Raw genomic sequence first — 23992 nt, 5'->3', positions numbered from 1 at the left:
GAAGGAACCATGATCCTTAGCGCTGACCTCTGACCCCCAGCCTTCAAGTACCCAGACCCTCAGCCCTGGAAGGACCGTGATCCTCAGCCCTGACCCCTGACCCTCAGCCCTGGAAGGACCATGATCCTCAGCCCCGACCCCTGACCCTCACCACCGGAAGGAACCATGATCCTTAGCCCTGACCCCTGACCCTCAGCCTCCAAGGACCCAGACCCTCAGCCCTGACCTCTAATCCTCAGCCCCAGAAGGACCCTGACCTCAGCTCCCACCTGACCCTCTCCCGCTGGGAACCCAGCTTATTGGGGTGAGTCTCAGCCGTGGATGCTGAACTTCGGCCCCATTCCCTACCCAGCAATCCTAAACCCAGCCTGGCCACTACAGAGCCCTGCCCTAGATACCCAGGCAAAGCCCTGCACCCCCAGTTCCCACCCTCCCTGCAGAACCACCCCCAACCCCATCTGGTCAGGGCTCTAAACTTGCACCCCCTCAGCACCCAGACCTCACTGCCAGGCTCAGATCCTCCTAGGTCCCACTCAGCTCATAGGTACGGACCCTCCACCTGGACAGGCTCCATTGGCAGAGAACTTCTCTGAGGGGTCTGCTCTGGGGAACTGACGGTGACCCCAGCCCAAGCCCTCCCGCTCCACAGGCAGGGCACGCGGAGGCTCCCAAGTCACCCACCAGTAGCCTCCCACCCAGCGTTTCTCAATCTCTGACCTTCCCAGCACCACTGGCACTAGGGCCTGACTGTTTTCCGGGTGCTGTGGGGGGTGGAGCAGCTCCCCGCCTCACTCTCTCGATGCCGGAGTCCACCAGTGTGACGACCACATGTTCCTGGACACAGTCCAGTATCCCTACCAGGTGAGAACCACTGTCCTAACCCCTTAGCTCAGCGGGGATCCCAGGACTCAGGCTGGGGTCCAGTAGAGGACCCCAACATTTCCATTCTGTGCTCAGGGACACAAAATCAGTGCAAGGACAGGGCACAACCCCCTGCCCCCCCCGGAAAGAGAGTCCCAGTGGTCACGCAGAAAGAAAAACGGGTGCCATGCATCACAGAAAATTAGTTTACAAAAGGTGCTTTATTTAACCAGGTATATCCAAAATAGTATCCTTTCAACATGTAATACTTAATAAAGATTGAGATTTTTACACATTCTTTATTCATAAAAAACACAAGTACACAGATCCAGTTAATTCAAGTAGGAGATACAGTATAGGAAGCCCCGTGTACAGGAAATGAGATGAATGAAGTGGATGTTCCATTATTGGAAACAAATTATCAGTTGTGTTGTGCTACTGTCAAATCATCCGATTCACAGCACAAGCCAAACCATGTCACATTCTACATCAAGGCACTGTCTTACACAGAAATTTGGTTATATAGATTGGGGAATAAGCGGACCATCACCAAAGGCTTGGAAATGCTTATGATTCTAATTCAATTATTATTGAATGTAGCCAGGCATAATGCTTCAAGGTTCTTTATTATCTTTCTATTGTAACAATAACCATACAGGGGAGATGCTCAAAGCAGCTGGGTAAGGGTTCAGTGGCACACCACTGCGTCCCGTCGCTTGAAGGCGCACTTTAGCTTTTCACAGAACATAATGTTCCAGACATCAAACAGCTGAAAGAACTCAAACCTGAGGAAAAGCTGCAGTGGGATTCATCAAGGAAGGTATCTGTGTCTCTAGAGGACCCAGATACCTGCTTCCCACAGGTGTTGTTACAGTGACATGAATGAAAGTGAAAAGTGTCAGGGAAAAAAATCAGTTAATTCATACTACTGTTGAGTAGGTGTGCAAATAAAACATGAGAAAATGAAATGCAGAACTTTCATCTTCATATGATTCTCTCTAATCAGTGGAGTAACGCTTCTTCCCAAAAAAACAGCATTACCTCAAATAGAAGAAAAGACATTGGGTAACAGGAAAAAGGATAATGATCCAAACCTCCCCTTAAACCACATTTCAATCAAGGGCAATAATCACAGCTGGAGATAATGAACACAAATCTTAGGTTCAGGCAATGATTTATATCACCCAGGTGCTCAGAAGGGATTCACAGTCATTCATCAAACGCTTAGCTTTTGGAAGAAACAAATCGGTTCTATTTCCTTCAAGTTCTTATACCGCAACCTGAAGATCTTAAATAAAACAGTATTTGTGTACCAATACATGGAGAAGCCTGGCCCAGGACTAAACAAGAAAGAAAAACTGACTGGAGTTAGCAGGAAAAGAAGGTTGTAGTACAACAAGCATAAACTCAAAGCAAGCACTTAATGAATAATGAATATGCATTGTTATTTTAATGAATCTATTAAAAGCATGAATCTCTGAAGAATTTAAAGCACCTGTAAAAAGTGCATACAAAATAAGATTATCATCTTATAAAACAATTTTAAAACAGAAAAGAAAAAGGAGACAGCAAAAATGTCGACACCGAGCACAAAAAACCCAGCCTTCAGTATGCCTGCACCCAGGGCAGGAGACTCAGGATGGCTTACGTATATCTTATTGTCAGAAATGAGGAAACTGTCTATTACCTAGGAAAGAAACTTTTTCCCTCTAACTGTATTCTGAAAAAATTTCAACATCAAAGCACTGCAGAAAAGCCATCACATGATTGAAAAGATATGTCTGTAACAATCTCACACAAATGTAAAAGATTTACAATTACTTCCTATAGTAAGCTGAAGCTCCAATACTTTGGCCACTTGATGCGAAGAGCCCACTCATTGGAAAAGACCCTGATGCTGGGAAAGACTGAAGGCAGGAGGAGAAGGGGAACAGAGGATGAGATGGTTTGATAGCATCACTGACTCAATGGACAAGAATCTGAGCAAGTTTGGGGAGATAGTGAAGGAAGCCTGGTGTGCTGCAGTCCATGGGGTCGCAGAGTCAGACACCACTTAGTGACTGGACAACAATAAAATAGTAAAACGTGAATAAAAACTTAACATTAAAAGGTTATAGCAGTTTTTGGAGTGCCAGGGTACTGTGGTTTGAAATGTGCTAATAAGAGAGAATGGGTCCTTTCCAGCCTTCCTAAAAACTTGACTCTTACTCAGACTAGTCCCAGACTACGAAAAGGGGCCTAAAGCATACACTCCACCTCCTGCCTGTCTCTCGCTCGTGAAGAACCGCCACCAGTCCCTTTCATCCCTTGGGCTGATGGAAGGATTAAAAACCAGGGTGGGAAAAAAAAGACCTCACTATTTAGCCTGGTTCAATAAATAAGGAAATTAAGGCAAGGACTTCAACCCAGGGACCCCAAAGTCAGATACCAGCAAAATTCGTGGAAACTAATGATGAGCTTGTGTCCCTCTCCTGCCTTTCCGAACATCCTTCCCAGAAGGTTCCCGAGCTGAGGCGGCTAGCTCTACCAGGCCCTATGGAATGATCCGTGTCCTTCCCAGACACCTTCCCAAAGACTTGGGAGCACCGACGATTGAAAGTGGGCTACTTTTTCTCAGATTTAACATAGATGCTGTTTCTTGCTAAATAAAATATTTTAAAAATAAAAACAACTAAATTCATTTATCCATGCTGCTGCTACTGCTGCTAAGTCGCTTCAGTCGTGTCCGACTCTGTGCGACCCCCATAGATGGCAGCCCAACAGGCTCCGCCGTCCCTGGGATTCTCCAGGCAAGAACACTGGAGTGGGTTGCCATTTCCTTCTCCAGTGCATGAAAGGGAAAAGTGAAAGTGAAGTCACTCAGTCATGTCCGACTCTTAGCGACCCCATGGACTGCAGCCTACCAGGCTCCTCCATCCATGGGATTTTCCAGGCAAGAGTACTGGAGTGGGGTGCCATTGCCTTCTCCATCATTTATCCATACACCTGTCCTATTAGTTCACTGAACAAACACCTACAGACTAAGAATGCCGCCTTCATATCAGCAAACCAAGGTTGTGGCCATCAGGCTATCAGCCACTAGAGGCCCCCCAACCCTCTCCTTCCCGACAGTGAGACCTGAGGGAACTCAAAATGGTTCTGGCCCCAGATGGCTAAGGTGGGATGATTCCACATCAAAGGAACGATGTCAGTGAGCCCAGACTCTTGCATCTTCCCATACATAGAAAAATGCTAAATTCCTTAACTTGAGAGGTTTGGTTTCCTTTAATCAACAGTCCTCTTTTGATGTTCCCACTACTTGGCTTTTGCTGCACAAACCCCTTTACATCCCGGCTCCTCCCTTACCCTTGGGAGTAGTTTCTCAGAGCTATCTGAGAGGCTGTCTTCTGGGCTTTCAGTCCTCAGAAAATTAGCCTATAAAACATAATTCTCAACTTCTGGGCTGTGCATTTTTTTTTCAGTTGACAACTTGAGCACCTTACACCCCAGCCTCTGTGCTAAGCAGTGCAGACACTACAAATACAGCACCTCCTTGCCTTTCTGATTTAGAAGACGGATGACAGTGTTTCCCTCCCCCAGTTTCACAGGTAAACTGTGTCCTGCATGCTAAGAGTGCGCCTTTCAAACACTATCAGGATGTACAACTGTCTCCTGCAAACCCGACAACAGCCTGGGCCTCAAACACAGGGTCACCCGACTACGGCCACCCTCCTGAGGACAGTGGGCGTTCAGCTCTGTCCCCACAGCTGGCAGGGGCTGTTCCGACCATTTTCAAAGCTACAGAGGCACTGAGGCAGCCATTTAAGGGGAAAAGCAAGTCGTGCAGGTGCTCCTCATGACCATAGTTTTCTTCTTTGGTGTGAAACAGTTTTTAATTTCACCAAAGACTTTCTATAAGAAACTAATCTTCACGGTAAAAAATAAAATCTACATTTAGGCAGCCACTTACCCCAAAAAGCTAAGAAAAGGGGTTCCCAGTGAAGAAAAATGAACAAAGCTGATTTTAAATAACCAGGGAGGATAAAGTAATAAATGACCAGTGGAAAGTATTAATAATAAAAAAGCAACACTACCGACACACAAAAAAGATACAATGGCACAAAAGCATAGTACCAAGTACTTGGCATGGCTTCAGTTATTCATTTTATAATGTGCAAGGCTTCTTTTTAAATGCATTCATATTACCCTGGGCTTGCTACCACAAGATTACTGTTGTACAGTTCTAAGTAAAATCCACCCCAAGGCCTACCTCTCAACAACAAACACTGAAGTTGATCAATAGAAGGAAATGAAGAGAAAATATATTTTTAAAATATGCCATTTTCTCACTTACCAAATGGTCAATTTCGACTCCCCAGTTACTGAGAAAGCCAAACCCACACATCTGCCATGATGCATCTCTTGTCTATCCACATATACGGTTACTGTCTCACACTGAGTCTGCTCATAAAGAGATACTACCCAGTTTCAAACACGGTTCTGAAGTAATGGCCTATGTTCTAGGTAGAAGAGTTCATGTGCTAATCTCGCGCCAAGTAAGTACCCAGTATTCCCAGTTGTCTGTTGCATCCTAGAACTTTCTGGAAGAAAAAGAAGAGGTCTGTGTGCTGTGTGCCTCAGTACCATTCCAGGGGCTGGGGAAGGAGACAGGCCAAGACACTGTCCTAGTCACGCTAGTGTCAAACGACTGGGCTGGGAGAGGGAGAATTTTCGTTTCTTTTTTTTTTAACATAATTATCTGAAGTTAAACACTGGTGAAATCATTTGAAACTTACTGATATTTTCCCATAGTTTAAGCCATGTATTAAATAGAGACTTGATAAAGACTATATTAAAGCCACAAAGGCAAAGATTAGGGGCTGGACTTGGCTCTTTCTTTATGAAGCTGCACTGTCAATAAAATCCATCAAGAGTGGACACCTTGAAGAGTTTGAAATGAGCTATGAAAACAGACTCCACCATTCCCCTAGTACTTCATCTAAAGCAAATACAGTGCTGTCCACTTAACTGACAATCAACAGATTTAAGATCCCTTGAACTCGTCACTCCACAACTATGATGATGAATTTAGCGAGAGGGAGGGAGCCTCTGCTTCTTGCTGAGAAGGCCCAACACAAAACTGACACGAGAAATGAGATCTGATCCAGCCCACCCTGAGCTCCCCCACACCAGGAAGGCAGCAGAGGACAAGGAGGAGGAGCTGTTCGTGCCTATATGGCTGCTACAAACTTCCCCGTTATTCCACACACAGAACTCTGACTACACAATCGTTAACAAAGTGACATCAAGCATTATCACTGCTACACAGGCTAGTCCATAAGTCACACACCCCACAATGGACTTGGGCTAATACAACAGTACTTCCCCTACACATACGCATGCAAGCACTCTTTAATGTCCATGAAGCCATCTCCATCTTTCCCTGACCTCCCTGGCTGAAGAACTGTAAAGGGGGAACCTGGGACCAGGAGGAGCCAGGCAAAAGGACATTTACAGATCCTAAGAGCTTAGGCCCTATCTGCACAACAGAAATGCCTCGGGATGTTAGCAGAGAAAGTGCTGCCCTACACTCATTACTTCCAGTAATTCCAAATTAAAGATGCAACAGTGCTGTGGGCAGGGGATCAGAAGGTGTGCGCGTCACAAGTCAGCACCTTCTACAGCATTGTTACCTGGGTAAACCGTGAGCGGAGGACCAGAGAGCAGCCGAAGCAGTCACTGATCAGGGTGGTGTGTGCTCTTCCATGGTCAACTAAGAACACGCTGTTTTTACTGCTTCAGAAGCAGGGTCTCCCTAGTTCATTACAAGCCCTGCTGCTGCTCAAGAAGAGCTGAGTGCCCCGGGAGAGACCACGGGCAGAGACAAGGTTTAGGGGGGCCCTTGAGAGCCACAGAGAGGAGCACACATCTTACTCTGAGCACAGAGGGAGCCCTTGAAGAGCTTTCAGCAGCAGACAAAAACATTTTGGTTTTCAGGCTCAGGCCAATGTGGCTGCCATGTGGAAGAGCCCTCGGGGGACAGAGACAAAGCAGAAAGCACAGGCAGAGGGTTGTGGCAGTGGGCCAGCTCCAGAGTCACTAGTCGGAAGACCTGCAGGGTGGTGGAAAGTAAGTCATCTCTCTGTGTTTCAGTTTCTGACATGACCTGTCAACCAGGGATAGTACAGTATCCCCCTTGGTGATTTGAGAATTCACTGAGCATTTACAACATGCTTAGAGAACAATGGCTGGTATATGCTAGGAGCTAAATCATCTAACTCACTATGACTAGTATAACACCATCATCACCTACCTCATGGTATTCTCATTAGAACTACACAGATCAAGTTAATTCATGTAATGCCCTTAAGGAAGTACCTGGCACATAATCAATTCTCAATAAATGTCAGCTCTTACTGTTATCATCACAGCTGATTCCCAGTTGGAGGTGGCAATAACCGAAGAGCAGGACAGGGTTGCTATGAACAGGTACAGAGGTTTCATTTGGCAAGTTAAGTTTGCAGTTTCTGTGAAACATCTGTCAAGGTCAAGTAAGTAGCTGGACACATAAATCCAAAGCTCAGAGGAGAAGTCTGGACTGCTGCTGCTAAGTCACCTCAGTCGCGTCTGACTTTGTGCGACCCCATGGACTGCAGCCTACCAGGCTCCTCCATCCATGGGATTTTCCAGGCAAGAGTAATGGAGTGGGATGCCATTGCCTTCTCTGGAAGTCTGGACTAGAAGTATGAATTTAAGAGTCAGCTACATCAAGATGAGTTAACTGCAAAAAAACAGTGAGTCCATGAAGGAGAGAATGAAGATGAAGGAGAAAAACGGGTCCAGTGACAAACCCTATGGAATTGCAACACTGAGGCCACACCAAGTGGAGGAGCCAGCACCAGAAACTGAGAAAGAGTCAAGAGGAGGAGGGAACCAACAAGGGGTGGAGTCTTACCAATGCAGCAAGAAGGTCTGCTGGGCGTTCAGGCTGGATGAAGACACTGGATAGGGCCCCAAGGAGGTCACACCAGTGGCTCTGATGAGGGCGTTTTTATTAACAGCATCTTATGCGTTCACTTCAACCCTACTTAACTTCCATTTACAACACTATCTGTAAAAGAACATGTGTTCCAAAGGCAATGTGCAGGAAGTCAGTAGACTGAAGTCCATTCCAGTGAGGTCTGGAATAAGTCCCTCAACAAGGGTGTCTGCTCTCTCAAGTAAAATGGCAAGGCTGGACCAGATTCCCAAATACAGGTCATGAGTTCCCCAGGCATCTAAAACCCATGAATCGAAGTCCATAAGCTATTTTCTATATTTAAAACATGGACTGATCACTTCTCAGCCTTTTGGCTAAGAAAAAGTATGTGGATGAAAACTACTTCCTGCCTAATACATCAGTAAACAAATGGCTCGCAGCCATCAAGCCAGCAGCTACTGCAGCCACCACCCCCAGATGGAGAAAAGCAGGATATGAGCCCAAGATAGTTAAGGTGCATGTCAAATGAGCAACTTCAATAAGCCCAGACTCTGACATCTTTCCATACAGAGAAAAGTGCTGAATTCATTAACTGTAATTAACAGTAATCCTTTGATGGTCCGATCACCTGGTTTTTATCCCCAAAACCCCTCTATATCCTGGCTTCTCTCTTACCCTTCGGAGTAGTCCTTCAACATTATCTGAGAGGCTGTCTTCCAGATCTAAGGCCTCAGTTTTGTTCACCAAATAAATCATAATTCTCAAATTATAGGCTGTGCATTTTTTTTCAGTCTACAAATGTAAAACATACACTGAGAGCTACGCATCTCCCTAAGATTAAGACTCTTGAGAATCCCTTGGACTGCAAGGAGATCAAACTGGTCAATCTACAGGATATCAGTCCCGAATATTCACTGGAAGGACTGATGCTGAAGCTGAAGCTCCAATCCTTTGGCCACTGGATGCAAAGAGCTGACTCACTGGAAAAGACCCTGATGCTGGGAAAGACTGAGGGCAGGAGGAAAAGAGGGCGACAGAGAATGAGATGTTTGGATGGCATCACCGACTCGATGGACATGGGTTTGAGCAAGCTCCGGGAGTTGGTGATGGACAGGGAAGCCTGGCATGCTGCAGTCCATGGGGTCACAAAGAGTTGGACACAACTGGGTGACTGAACTGAACTGAAGATTAAGTTACACAAACTACACTGTCACATTTCTTTGTTTTACATTGAAATTATAACTTGGTGTGGTAACACCTGTAAATGTGGGAAGCAGAAGAGCTTAAGAAGGGGGGACTCTGGCATCTGAACACACACTCCATCACTCACTCCTCAGTCTTCACAGCTCACTTTACAGCTTTGTCCTTTAACCACTCAGAGTCTCAGCTTCCCCATCTGTAAGATCTTGGCAGGAACTCCCTGCTGGCCTTCCTCGTCCCTCTTGACTCTTCTTTCTCTGTCTCCTTTGCTGGTTCCTCCACCTTGGCAGGACCTAGAATGTTTGCGGTCACAGTGCTCATTATTAAGTACCTACTTAACAAGTAAGAACTATTAATACCATTATCTTCCAAACTAAGCAAAGTGAAGTGAAATGAGAGTCACTCAGTTGTGTCTGACTCTTTGCGACCCCATGGACTATACGGTCCGTGGAAGTCTCTAGGCCAGAATACTGGAGTGGGTAGCCTTTCCCTTCTCCAGGGGATCTTCCCAATCCAGGAATCAAACCGGAGTCTCCTGCATTGCAGGTAGATTCTTTACCAACTGAGCTATTTGACTAAGCAAAAGTTCTTAGCTATTAATAAGATCACAGTCATTTATGGGGACAAAGAAGAGAAATAATGAAAAGAATATAATGGTGAAAACTATGGTGGCCATCAGTCCACCGGTGACTCCCAATGCAGAAACTCTTCTTCCGGGTGCCTGAAATACATCCACCATCCTATCATATGACATTCAGCATCTCCCCTGAATTAAATCTAGTGGGTGCAGCTTTGCTCCTCCTGCCCTTGACTGTAACCTCCCAGAGGGCAGCAACTCTTGAGCTAATCTCTTGGAATTCAGCCACCTTACTCCTAAAATCCACTCCTAAGTTTCTCTTTAAAAATCAAAGATTCTAACCTTTTGTTTCTGCAAATACTTTTAAGGTCTCCACTGCTCATTCTTTCAAGGACCTGCCCCTCCAACACTCGACACACATGCTTTATCTCACCTCAAGCACAATCCTAGATTCCCAAACGTGGGAATCTTTTTCCCGCACAGATACATTCTCCGAGCTTTCTAACTTTTAAAAATCCAACTTCTGAGAACTTATTATTTTATTTTGGGAAGATCGTTACACCTGAATTAAAACTCCCTTTCAAAATTTCTAAAGGTCCATACAATTAAAAAAAAAAAACAAACTCTCTCAACTAAGACACAAAGCATATGTGGGTTAGAGGTTTCTCTTCCCATCCTCATCAAGGCCTCATGACACAACTCTGAGGAAGGGGGACCAAAACAGCTATCCCCCTGAGGAAGATTCAAATACTTTGGTGATTACCACATGATAAGCAACAAGTGAAAACAAAGTAAAATAGGACTGAGAGACTATCACAAACTGCTTACATTAAATAATAGGCTGGCACATAAACTGAGACAAAAGTGAAAGCAGCCTTGAAAGATGCCACTATTTGGGCACAATGGAAGCTCAGATAAAAACTACCTCTAATTTAGGAGATGTTTTGTCAGGGAAGAATCAAGAATTTCAAGGAGAAATTCTGGGGCCAAAGAGGAAAAATCATGAAAAGAATAGAATGATGAAAACTACGGTGGCCACAGTTTTCTTTATAGCTGACGTGTATTAATTTTAGCTGCAAGAGTCCAGCGTGAGATATGAAACAAGAAAAGCAGCCAAGGGACACCCACCACCCAAGCCCAGACAACCATGTTGGGACTTGGCACTGTGAAATTCAATGAAATCCAGTCCCTGCCCAGAGCTGCTCCCTGTGTCGTCAGAGAGGATGGGTGGAACACATGAACATCAATGTTACCAGAGATATGCTATAACGAAAGCCAACAAAGTGCAATGGGGCAGAGCTGAGACAATCTTGAATGAATGACTGATCCTGGCAACATAAAGTCAGTGTAAGAGCTTAAGGAGATAGTACAATAGTGAAGGAAAAAAAGCAAGAGAGAGACCTTAACCATGAGCCAAAGGATGGAGAACTTACTGACAAGAAACATATTGACAAGCAAGTCCAGAGCCTTGAGGACACCATGCTAGTGACACAAAGCTAGTCCCAAAAAGACAAGTGCTATACGATTCCTTATTTGAGCTAATTAAGTTGGTCCAAGAGAGGAGGTGGAATGGTGGCTGACAGCAGCTTCAGGGAGAACACTGTTTAACAGGTATAGAGTTTCAGTTTTACAGAATGAGGAAAGTTATAAAGATGGATGGTGGCCACAGTTGCACAACATTATAAGTGTATTTAATATCAGTGAACCATAGCTTAAAAATGATTAAGATGGTAAATATTTTGTTATGTGTATTTTTAATAATTTTTTAAAAAATACCCCAATAACAAACACTTTATAATAATCTAGGACAAAACTAAACCATGGTTCTAGACATATAGTAGAGATGTTCAGATCTGTATGGCAATTTCAAGGGGGATAAATCAAATTATACTGCCTAGGTAAGGAAAAAGTCTTAATGACTTCTAATTCTAACAGATTCTAATGAATTCAACAGACTAGAATTAACATATTCAATAGATATGAGTGCTCTATATTTGACACTTGCTATCTAACTTCATAATCAGTAGCTTTTTCAAAAACGAAGATTTGTTTCTACACACACACATACACATACTAGAATAGGCTTCAGGAATACAGAATAAAGGGAACAAATCCTTCAAGGCCACAATGGCAGTCCAGGGCAGCAGCAGTTAGAAGCACAGCTCAGGAGTCAGATCGCCAGGAAGTATAGTCAGGGTCACCCTCCTGAGCTCAGAGACCTGTCTGAGCTTCTGTGACAAAGGATTGCTGGGAAGATTAAATAAACATACACAAAGTACTTTAATTACCCGCTTGTCACACAGTTACAGTTGCTCAATAAATGCTAGACATTGCTGTTATAATGTTATGTACATTACACCCATTAAGCAATTTAAAAACTGGAGTAAAGTAAATTATTTTAAAAAAATGTAAAAACAATCATTTACTCTGACTTCAATTGGAAAGTCAGGGACAAAGAATCATGAGGCATGGGGAGTAAAACTTATCTCTGAATAAAATGAAAGTCTATCAAAATCTTGGCCAATTCCTGCTGAATGGGCCTAGCATGTTAATAAAAACCACTGAGCAGAGAAGAGGCAAGGATCAGGAAGTGAGCTCTGCATCACCAAGAGCCCACTGTGCACCTTCCTCCACATTCAAAGCCCCTTCCTAGTTCATAAATGATTAAACAAGACTCAAAGAGTTTAACTTAAACTTATCAAAAACTCATCAGGCTATTAGTGACAGAGCTACGATTTGATATTTAACTCCAAGGGCTACACTTTCTCCACCAAACTGTGCTGCCAGAATAACAACAGTAATTTCCACTTCACACTGAAGCTGCTTTGGAATAGGAAGGGAAAGCTGTGTAAGGTCAACTCTGACTGTTCTCATGGACTCCAGAATGTTTAGAGGAAATAACCAATGACAAAACTCAAATTTAATGTTAACATGACAGAACTATAGGTTAGGAAGAGCTGTGGCAACACTCTGGGCACTCAACACTGGTAAGGCTGTAAGTGGCACACACAATCAATATCAGTTCCCCTTTCCAGACAGCAACTGGGCAATATGCAGAAAGTGACTAAAAACCACAGTGCTAAAGGCTTACAGATAGCTGGGAAGAGAAGAGAAGCGAAAAGCAAAGGAGAAAAGGAAAGATATTCCCATCGGAATGCAGAGTCCCAAAGAATAGTAAGGAGAGATAAGAAAGCCTTCGTCAGCGATCAATGCAAAGAAATAGAGGAAAACAACAGATTGGGAAAGACTAGAGACCTCTTCAAGAAAATTAGAGATACCAAAGGAACATTTCATGCAAAGATAGGCTCGATAAAGGACAGAGATGGTAGGGACCTAACAGAAGCAGAAGATATTAAGAAGAGGTGGAAAGAATACACAGAAGAACTGTACAAAAAAGATCTTCACGACCCAGATAATCACGATGGTGTGATCACTCACCTAGAGCCAGACATCCTGGAATGTGAAGTCAAGTGGGCCTTAGAAAGCATCACTACGAACAAAGCTAGTGGAGGTGATGGAATTCCAGTTGAGCTATTTCAAATCCTCAAAGGTGATGCTGTGAAAGTGCTGCACTCGATGTGCCAGCAAATTTGGAAAACTCAGCAGTGGCCACAGGACTGGAAAAGGTCAGTTTTCATTCCAATCCCAAAGAAAGGCAATGCCAAAGAATGCTCAAACTACCGCACAATTGCACTCATCTCACACGCTAGTAAAGTAATGCTCAAAATTCTCCAAGCCAGGCTTCAGCAATACGTGAACCGTGAACTTCCAGATGTTCAAGCTGGTTTCAGAAAAGGCAGAGGAACCAGAGATCAAATTGCCAATATCCGCTGGATCATCGAAAAAGCAAGAGAGCTCCAGAAAAACATCTATTTCTGCTTTATTGACTATGCCAAAGCCTTTGACTGCGTGGATCACAATAAACCGTGGAAAATTCTGAAAGAGATGGGAATACCAGACCATTTGACCTGTCTCTTGAGAAACCTGTATGCAGGTCAGGAAGCAACAGTTAGAACTGGACATGGAACAGACTGGTTCCAAATAGGAAAAGGAGTACGTCAAGGCTCTATATTTTCACCCTGCTTATTTAACTTACATGCAGAGTACATCATGAGAAACGCTGGGCTGGAAGAAACACAAGCTGGAATCAAGATTGCCGGGAGAAATATCAATAACCTCAGATACGCAGATGACACCACCCTTATGGCAGAAAGTGAAGAAGAACTAAAGAGCCTCTTGATGAAAGCGAGAGAGGAGAGTGAAAAAGTTGGCTTAAAGCTCAACGTTCAGAAAACTAAGATCATGGCATCTGGTCCCATCACTTCATGGCAAATAGATGGGGAAACAGTAGAAACAGTGTCAGACTTTATTTTTTGGGGCTCCAAAATCACTGCTGATGGTGATTGCAGCCATGAAATTAAAAGACGCTTACTTCTTGGAAGGAAGGTTATGGCCAACCTAGATAGCATATTTAAAAGCAGAGACATTACTTTGCCAACAAAGGTCCGTCTAGTCAAGGCTATGGTTTTTCCAGTGGTCATGTATGAATGTGAGAGTTGGACGGTGAAGAAAGCTGAGCACCACAGAATTGATGCTTTTGAACTGTGGTGTTGGAGAAGACTCTTGAGAGTCCCTTGGACTGCAAGGAGATCCAATCAGTCCATCCTAAAAGAGATCAATCCTGGGTGTTCATTGGAAGGACTGATGTTGAAGCTGAAATTCCAATACTTTGGCCACCTCATGCGAAGAGTTGACTCATTGGAAAAGACCCTAATGCTGGGTAGGATTGGGGGCGGGAGGAGAAGGGGACGACAGAGGATGAGATGGTTGGATGGCATCACCAACTCGATGGACATGGGTTTGGGTAGACTCCGGGAGTTGGTGATGGACAGAGAGGCCTGGCGTGCTGCAATTCATGGGGTCGCAAAGAGTTGGACACGACTGAGCGACTGAACTGAACTGAAAGGCAGTTTGGCTAACATGAAGATTAAGCCAAAGATGTTCACCAACAATGTTATTCAATATCACTACAAATTCCAAGAAGTGCATTATGACAGGGAAAAAAAGTCATACAAAAATGGAAAGAGGAAACAATCATCCTTATTTATAAATAATATAATTTTCCGTCTGCAAAACAGAATTGAATAAAATTAGTACTATTAAGAGGATTCAGTAAAATGGGAGAACCAAACACATACGAATCAATTCAAAGTGATGAATGAATCCATGTGTTTACCTAATCCTTCCCTCTCTCAAAGTTCCTTAAAATGATCAAATACAAATGTAACATAAAAAATGTTTTCAGGGACTTCCCTGGTGGCCCATGGGTTAGGACTCCAAATTTCCACTGCTGGGGCACCAGTTCGATCCCTGGTCAGGCAACGAAGATCCCACATGCTGCAAGGTGCAGCCAAAACATGGGGGGGGGGGCGCGGAAAGGAGGGTCAGAAAAAGTGAAGTGTGAAAAGGACAGGTCAGCAGTGCTAGTTAGTTAGGGGTGCACAGCTGCTCCCAGACTCTCTCCCATCCGTGAACGAAGACGCGATTTGCTCCATTCTTTATCACCTTTACTGACAACACTATAAAGATCAAAGGTGACAACGTTTATAGAAATACTCTGAAGAATGTATTATGTTTTATAAACTAAAAGGTGGGGTGCTTTGTCAAATTTACAGTATTAATTTGATTCTTTCTGGGTTGCCATAAGGCACCACGTGAAATTGGCCTTCTTGTAAATGCTTTTCTGTTTTTACAGTATTACTTCTAACTTGCTGTTTTGAAATCACTGAGTCTCCCCAGTCCTCAGAGCATCCCAGCTCTGCAGTTCTGAGAGAGAAGGATGGTTGCACGTGTTCTGTTTAAGACAAGACATGTCAGAGGCATCCCCCATGGTGTGCAGGAGAGAAAGGTCATATGGAATAAAGTGTTTCCCATAACCCATACACAGCACTCCCAACTTTCACTCAACTGCAGGGCTCCTTAAGCACTGCTTTAGAATACCAGGGGCTTATAAATCTTTTAAAGCAGTAATAAATGTCCTTCAGAAGGCAGGACACTCAGTAGAGTGAGGGGAATGTCAGACAGAGCAGCCTTCCAGAGGGTGTGGTCTTCCACTGCAGCACCATTTACTCAGGTGCTCATCACGTCCTTCCCCGCAAAGCCAGTAACACTCACGCTTCCTCACAACCCATGTTTTCTGAGGAGGGGAAAACTGAGTTTTCATTTTAAATACACTAATAAGTCAAATGGGTAATAAACCACCTTTGTGACTGATGTGAAAACACAACAGATGCTGCACATTTGAGAAGACCACCAATTCCCAAATCCTTGAATTGCACTATGAACAACTCTCAGGATTATCAGACTGCTCTGTCTTTGTCTTGCAATCACTAGGTGATGCTTTTGAACCTGCTTGGATTAGTGCATACAGCTTCGCAATTCAGAAGCGCAGTCAATCCCAATTTAATTCCAACTCATAGAGGGCTCTCAGATTCATACAGGGGACAACCTACGTGTATAACCAAACAACTAAAAGAGGACTATTATTCAAAACTTCAGAGATAGGTGGAGTACTCGATGTGCCAATGAACCAGTGACCCCAACAAGACAACAACATTAAAAATGAACAATCCACTGGCACACCTTGATCTAGTGAATGTGATATAGGAAGATTCAGTTTCACAAGGTTAAAATTACTGGATTTTAGAAAAAAAATTCACAAAAGGATCCCTTCTGATAGCAGGGGATCAGGGCCCTAACCACTGACTCTCCTTGTGTATTAAAAATATAATTTAATTTAAAATATTTTATTTATACTCAGGTTTTCAGGAACATATCTCCCACATCAAGCTACCTCGCTTAATTAAACTTCAGCCACAATTTCTGAGTTCAAACAATGCTGACATAAAAACAGGCTATAATTTATTTCACTAAAAAAAAATTTTAATAATTCATTTCACCAAAGCAGAAATTTAATTCTTAAAAGGGCAACTCCAGAATTTATTTAGCAGGCTCATCTCCTCAACTTACCGGATTTTTTTTTGTTGGTAGAGTAGTAGGGGTGGTAGTATTTTGTTTTGGTTTCACTTGGGGTTTTATTATTCTGTTTAAATCTGAATGCAAAGTTGCCTAGGCGCATTCACAGCCTGGTTCCATTTTCCGTGACCCCTTGTCAGCTCTTCCCATGAAATGCTGGAGCAGAGAGACTTTCTCTAGTCATGACATGAAAAACAGGGGTGTGGCAGCCATGCTCTGCCGCATGGACTGGGGAGTAGAGGACACTGGTCTGTAACTGAGAGCTCAGAAGCACTGAGGGAAGCTAAGGATGGGGACAGAGAGAAGCAAAGCGCTTCCCAGGCCCATCCACAGCGTGTTCCAGTCTCTGGGTCCTGGTCTGTAGCCCAGCTGTATCCCTGCAGAGATTCAAGGAGACAACCCGAAACCCTTCCAATTGCCTTTCATGTGTGACTGAGTTCACTTAGATCTCTCTTACTTGTAACCACGAGTACCCTATCTGACAGCAGACTCCAGGGTCCTTTCTGTGGACTATTTTCAAAGAGATAAGATAGAAGCCTGCAGGAGGTAGAGGGAACCCAGTAGGGTCTGCAAGCAGAGGGAGGCAGGCAGCACCTCAGCACCTGCACTGGTGGCAGTGGCTGAACAGATGACTGCCTGCAGCCTCCTGCATCCTCAGCAAGCCACCCGAGGTCAGCCCCTCCAGTTAACCAGGTAACGCCAGGCTCAAAGGGAAGTGAGCTATCCCCTACCCCACACCCCTGCTTCACAAGAGAACACCATCACAAAGCACTGTGCCTGAAGAGCAGAGCTTCCCAGCTGCCAGAACAGCAAAGCCAACCCAGAGAAACAGGGGCACAATACCCCTAATCCACCGAGTCAACGCTCATGCAGAAGGGAAACAAACTCCAGTTTAAAACCAGAGGGACACCCATCAGCGCATACTGATGGTTTTTATGCATATTTTGTAAACAGAGAAGAAGCATCCACTATTTCTTATGTATGTCAAAGTACTTAGTGAAAACACGACCCATTGTGACAGTCACACAACTGCGTAAATGGACTGCCACTGAACTGTACACCATCTAAAGAGCTACAATGGTAAAATACATTGTGCATGTTTTACCACAATTTAAAACAACCACAAAAAACATGATACATCAAGAGTCACAGAGACAGACTGAACCCCCCACCCTGTAACAAACACCACGCATGGTGTTACCTGTAACAGTCATGTAAATAACCTGTCCCCTTACCATGGGCAATTCAGGACAGAACTGGGGTGACCTGAGAGGTTGTCTGAGTGGGGAGAAGAGAGTTGTGGTTTGGGGGAGGTGGGAGTGGGGACTGCTGAACCCAGGCTGCTTTCTCCTAAAATGAGGAGTGATGAAAACTCACTCCAGTCTATTTCCCCCACCTCCTAAGACCTGATCAGCACGATCTTACTATTTCTAATTCCTAAGTATTTCAACATAAACTCCTCAGAAGTCACTGCTGGTTTCCTATCAGCCACAAACAGATGGCAACCCGGAAGAGTCCTGTTCCCATTATGCCAACTTGGCGGGAAGCTCACCTGCCACCACCTGAAACACTGATCCCTCCTACCTGCACGCAGAAGGCTCCCAAACACAACTCCAATCCCGCCCAGATGCCCACTGATCAGCATCCTTAAAAGCAGGGGGGAGTCTCATTACAACTCCACTAATTAATAAACATAAAGAGGGACCACATCGCATCCTAATATGATTACAGGAGACTGCAGCTTTCGTTGCAGTTTCACTCTGCAGTTCAGGCTGGTTCCCGGCCTGATTACACTGGGACAGAATCCAGTTTTCTAATGTATCCATATGTATGAGAATCAGAGCAGATCTTACTCCACCAAATCTGGAGAAAAACCTCTGGAGATGCTAAAAGTTCAATTTCAGACACATTAATACATCCTTAACATTTTATTTACAATGAAACTATCCAGGTTGTTTTTATAACTCCAACACAGATTTCTTAGCTGCAATTTTTTTTAATTTAAATGATCAAACACTAAGAGAATGAGAGACTATTCACAAATTACGCCTAAATTAGAAAACCTGAAAGCTGCCTCCGTGCATGTAGCATGTGTACATACATAAAACTTTGTGTGTGTGTGTATATCACACACACACACACTAGCAAGAAGGGAGAAAAGAAAAAGTAGACTGTTTATTTCATCAGACTCCAAGCAGAGATGCTCCTCTGTGCTTTGTGGACGTACCTGCTAATCACCAGGGCCTTAACCACTGACTGCTCCTTTCCTGCTCAGCAAATCAAACAGGACTCTTTGGAATGTTAAGCCAAGGTTTTCTTTAGTAGAGGCAGCTTGAATGAACTATAGCTCACGGCTCTCCTGCCACTCTCCAGTAATGAAACCCTTCAATGGCTCTGCTCCTGCAATAAAGACCAAAACCTTTAAGCATGGGATACAGGCCCAACACAAAATGGATTTCTTTCACCAAGGCCTGTGCCTTTCCTCAAGGAAGCAATCTCTGATCTTCTGACCAGATCAAATCCCTTCACAGTTATGAATGAATGAAAGAGTTAGCATGTCTTTCAGTGCAAGTAATCTCAACTCAGGCTGCCTTATACAATAGGGAAATTTATTTCGCACAAGAAGTCCGAAAGCAGTGGGGGCTGGACTCTGAGGAACTCGGCTCTCTTCTTGGCTCTGTCCTCTCCCCTGCACCAGCTTCATGTTCAGACTGAGGCAACACGGCTGCAGCAACTCCAGGCACCACACTCAGACAGGACCATGCTCAGAAAAAAAGGACTATCTTTCCTTGTGTTGTCATTTTAAGACTGAGAAGTTTTCCAGAACCTCCTGGTAGAAAAGAATTAGGGCTCACGCTTATCCCCACTGCAGTCACCAGCAGTGAGTGGGACCAGCATGATCGGCTGACACAGACCAGGATAAACCCCTGTGCTGGGACAGTCATGCAGACGGGGAGAGTATCTGAACAAAGCCTCAAATCCCTTACAAAGGGAAGAAAGGACAGGGGCAGCTAGTTACCAGTCTGAGAGATATGCCAGCTGTCACCAAGAGACACCTCTACTGGCCTCGCCCACCTGTGTCTATAACACCAGTGCCAACAGCCTGGAGGGGAGGCCACAGGGCAGAAGAGAAGAGATGCAGGCCTTTTGATCAGCAGGTGTGGACTTATCCCAAGACTTCTGCTTAACAGTTACACGACCATGAGCATACACCCAGACCTCAGTTTTCTCATAAAATGAAAAATACATGCTTGACCTAATGTGCAGGGTTGCTGTGAAGACCAGACAAAACAGCTGATGTAAAAAAAAGTCTTTGTAAAAGCAATGACCATAACTAAAACTCATAGAAAAAGTCACAAGCCATCAAGAAAAATCCTCTGGGGGGCAGGGGGGTGGTGGTGTGTGGGGAGGCTAATTCTGGCCAAACTGAAGCAGGTATAATCTACTAATGGACATGTGCTTTAAAAATTATATTTCCATTGATTTACTTGTGACCTGGGTGGAGGTTTTCCAATGTGACCTACTGATTTTCTCTAAGAGTTGAGATAGAACAGAACAACTCTACGGAAACTGTCTAAGGGGTCTGCAGAAAATCAACCCAGGGTCCTCTTCTCAGCTTTTTCTTTGATCCCTTCTCCACAAGCATGCCTGGCAATCACATTCTCACTGCTTTCTAAATCAAAAGGCAGGGTGGTGGTGTTTCACAAATCAGAAAAGGCTGAGAAAATGTGTTTTCAGTCTGAAGAGGGGACTGACTTGAATGCACGGTAGAAGCCAGCAGTCGCCCACGAGAAAGCTCAGCCCAGCTCACGTGAAGGCGTATGAGTCGTGATGCCTATAGATAGCAAGTGAAGAGGCATCTAAGGCCTCCCTGCTCATGCTATTTTTATCAGGCAGTGTGGGCATGGAGTCACTCAACATGGCTTGTGTTCTACACCTAACTTCCTGCCTGCCCTCCCCACCTCTGACTTCATTCATCTGTCTCTACTCACAGTAAGGTAGAGATGGGTGAGCAAGCCCCAGAGAGTCTCAAACCCATCTAAAGAGTAAAACATGTGTTTGTATATGCCAACCACATTTTTTCTCATTAGATACACCACCATTTGGGCAATAAAGTTAGAAGACCAGCAGTGCCTAGCACCACAATTCTGGAGGATGAAAGAGTGATATTCTGGGCTTACTTTGATGTCGAGGAACTTACAATGCTTCCTCATGGTGAGGCCACCTTTCTGAGACTTAAAAAAATCAACAACATATGATTTTTCACTCCAGTCCAGGCAAAAGAACGAGGTAACAGTGTGAGAGCAAAGACATTCTAGGGAATTGCCATGCAGGGAAACAGTGTGGACAGTTTCAGAGGTATTTCTACACCTACATGGCCACACAAATGCAGAAGGCACTCCCAAGACACACACTTCCTAGGGGCAGGTGTGTCTAATAAGACTGACAATCAAGAATATTTTCCCTCGGGCTTCCCTGGTGGCTCAGGGGTAAAGAATCCACCTACCAATGTGGGAGACCTGGATTCGATCCCTTATTCAGGAAGATTCCACATGCTGCAGAGTAACTAAGCCAAGGTACCACAACTTCTGGGCCTGTGCTCTAGAGCCCACGTGCTGCAGCTGCTGAAGCCTGCACACTGCAACTCCAGAGTAGCACCCACTCACCACAACTGGAGAAAACCCGCACGCAGCAACGAAGACCCAGCACAGCCAAAAATTAATTTTTTAAAAAAAGAATGTTTTCCATTATGTGTGTGTGAAAGAATTCTGTAAACCATAAAGCTGCCACATTTCACACAAGTGCAGTGTCTGGAGCTCACCTACTCCACAGAACACATTGACATGTGTGGTCCTGCCTCTTCAAAACTCTCCCCTCTTAAGCAGCGTGGTACCCTGGGAAGGACATCAGTGAAAACACTGCTGCAACTGGAAGGAAGTCTAGAGCTTAGTTAATGACAATACACTTGCACCGATGCTGACTTCTTAGTTTTGACAAATGTCCTGTAGTTCTACAGGGTGGTAACATCAGAGTGAGCTGGGTGAGGAGCCTGAGGAACTCTCTGTACAAGGTATCTTTGCACCTTTTCTGTGAATCCAAGATTATTATTCCAAGATTCAAAGCTTAAAGTTTAAAACACCTGACTGCTTTATTAAAAGAAAGCAAGAAAAGCACTCCACAGGTAAAGACTTTCTAAGCAAATGATCAAAGCAGAAACTATGGAAAAAAGATAGATTTGACTACATAGAAAATTTGAACTTTTACACATAAAATGTACTATGAACAGAGTTGGAACTGAAAGGCAACCAAGAAAGGAGGAGATCATTTATACACAAGAAGAGGGATACATATACAGAACACAGTAAACTTTTTTTTAATTAAAAGAAAGAAAAGGCCACATGCCTAAGTGCTCCATCTGCTACAATTGCTTTCACACAACTCAAATCCGTATGCCAAACTCGAATCTGGGCTCCTTAAACCACGTGTTTTCCCCACCTCACCACCCACACCTAGGGGCTCTGTTATAGAAAGCAGAACTTTAGTGTAGCCTTCTCCATAAGCAGTGAACTCCATTTAACTTCTTAGACCACTCCCAACCAAAGTGTCCTTCTAGAATCCACGACTCTTTTCTTCTATGAGCCCAATATGTTAAGGTTACCTACTTGGTGCCCATAATAGTGAAAATAGGTCCAACCACAACCAGAAGAGGGAATCCCGAGAGAAGACTAAAGTGTGCCAAGACCTCCACAGGTCAAAACCAGATTCAAATTTCAGCACCAGCCAATCAGAAAAGAAGGAATCAGAAAAGCATTCACCACAGGTGGGCAGTCGCTTCCCACCTGGGGCCCCATTTATCTGGACTTCTAGAGACTCACATATTCAAAGAAAAGCATCTTTTTTAAAATAAAATATAGCTACAACAACTCACCAGTTTACATTAGAACCAACCTATCTTAGTAATCTTTTGGTTGTTGCTATTTTCGGGCTTTTAAATTTAGAAGGGGACTAAAGAATTTGAAGAAAGAATGTATTTCTTTCAAGATGTCCCCAGGACTTCCCTGGTGGTCCAGCAGTTAAGAATCCACCTGCCAGTGCAGGGGGCACAGGTCTGATTCCTGGTCGGGGAAGATCCCTCATGCCACAGGGCAACTAAGTCCATGAGCCACAACTACTGAGCCCACATGCCCTAGAGCCCATGCTCACTAACAGGAAAAGCCATCGCAATGAGAGGCCCTCGAACTGCAATGAAGACTGAGGACAGCCAAAAGTCAATCTGTAAGCAAATTTTTTTAAAAAAGATATATGACCTCATATATAAGTCCTCATATATGCATAGTTTATATTATGTCAGAGTTAGAATCATATTAAGAATTAATTTAAGTCACATTAATCATATCAAAATTAAGCAAAAAGAACACTGAAGTTTCACACATAAAACAGTATAGAGGTCAAGAAACAAAATACTTTTCACACAACAGTGTGACCATGATTAAAACCACTAGATAAAAATTCAGGAGCTGCTTTCCACAGCTGCTGCTAAGATGCTCCATCCTTCCGAGGAAGCTCAGGCTGCGCTGGGGTAGCACCTCACCCGGCAGCCCCCTCCATATTCGCCAGTACTGTGGCCTCCGCCTTGGAGCTTGCCTGCATCTACCAGGCCCTCATCCTGCACAACAAAGAGGTGATGGTCACGGAGGGCAAGATCAATGCCCTCGTTAAAGCAGCTGGTCCTTCCTGGCCAGGCTTGTTTGCAAAGGCTTTGGCCAGTGTCAACATCGGGGACCTCACCTGCAAGGCGGGGGCTAGTGGCCCTGCCCCAGCAGCTGATGCTCCACCAGCGGGAGGTCCTGCCCCCTCCACCCTGCTGCCCCAGGTGAGGACAAGAAAGCAGAAGCCCAGAAAAGAATCTGAAGAGTCTGACCATGACGTGGGCTCTGGTCTTCTTGACTAAACCTCTTTAGGAACACATACAATAAAAGGCTGAGTTTTTTGCAAAAAAAAAAAACAAAAAAGAATTAGGAGCTAAAACTCTGCATCCTAGTTGATTATATTCTCCAATATAAGATATAATATAATTATATATTGATATATAACCTTCTGCAGACTTTCTGTTGCCCTACTTACCTAGAATTTCCTATGCTATGAGATGGTTTACTTCTCAAAATAACACTAAGTACTTAAGACAGTGCTTAAGGTGAGATAGATACAAAGAGAGGAGAAGAATTAAACTCAACCTTAACTTCTGGAAGTTTATTGATGATTTAATCTATGAATGAGTCCAAGACGCCTCCTTCCTCAGACATTTCAGCTTGGGTCCATGTTACTGCTCATCACCACTAAAGGAGGCTCAACTCAAACCA

General features: G+C 44.1%; 1 protein-coding gene and 1 pseudogene across 1 annotated transcript in view; one reads left to right on the top strand and one right to left on the bottom strand.

Moving 5' to 3' along the window:
• Positions 1–23992, bottom strand: part of TULP4 (TUB like protein 4) — a 196324-nt gene that overhangs the window by 161791 nt on the left and 10541 nt on the right. The window lies entirely within an intron of this gene.
• On the top strand, positions 800–23583 carry LOC145521940 (large ribosomal subunit protein P1 pseudogene; annotated as a pseudogene).

The sequence above is a fragment of the Giraffa tippelskirchi genome, chromosome 9 (assembly GCF_054371585.1).
Source record: "Giraffa tippelskirchi isolate mGirTip1 chromosome 9, T2T-mGirTip1v1.2.pri, whole genome shotgun sequence".
In the NCBI taxonomy this organism is placed as follows: Eukaryota; Metazoa; Chordata; class Mammalia; order Artiodactyla; family Giraffidae; genus Giraffa; species Giraffa tippelskirchi.
The sequence above is the reverse complement of the archived record's forward strand: the minus strand, read 5'-3'. Positions and strand labels throughout refer to the sequence as shown.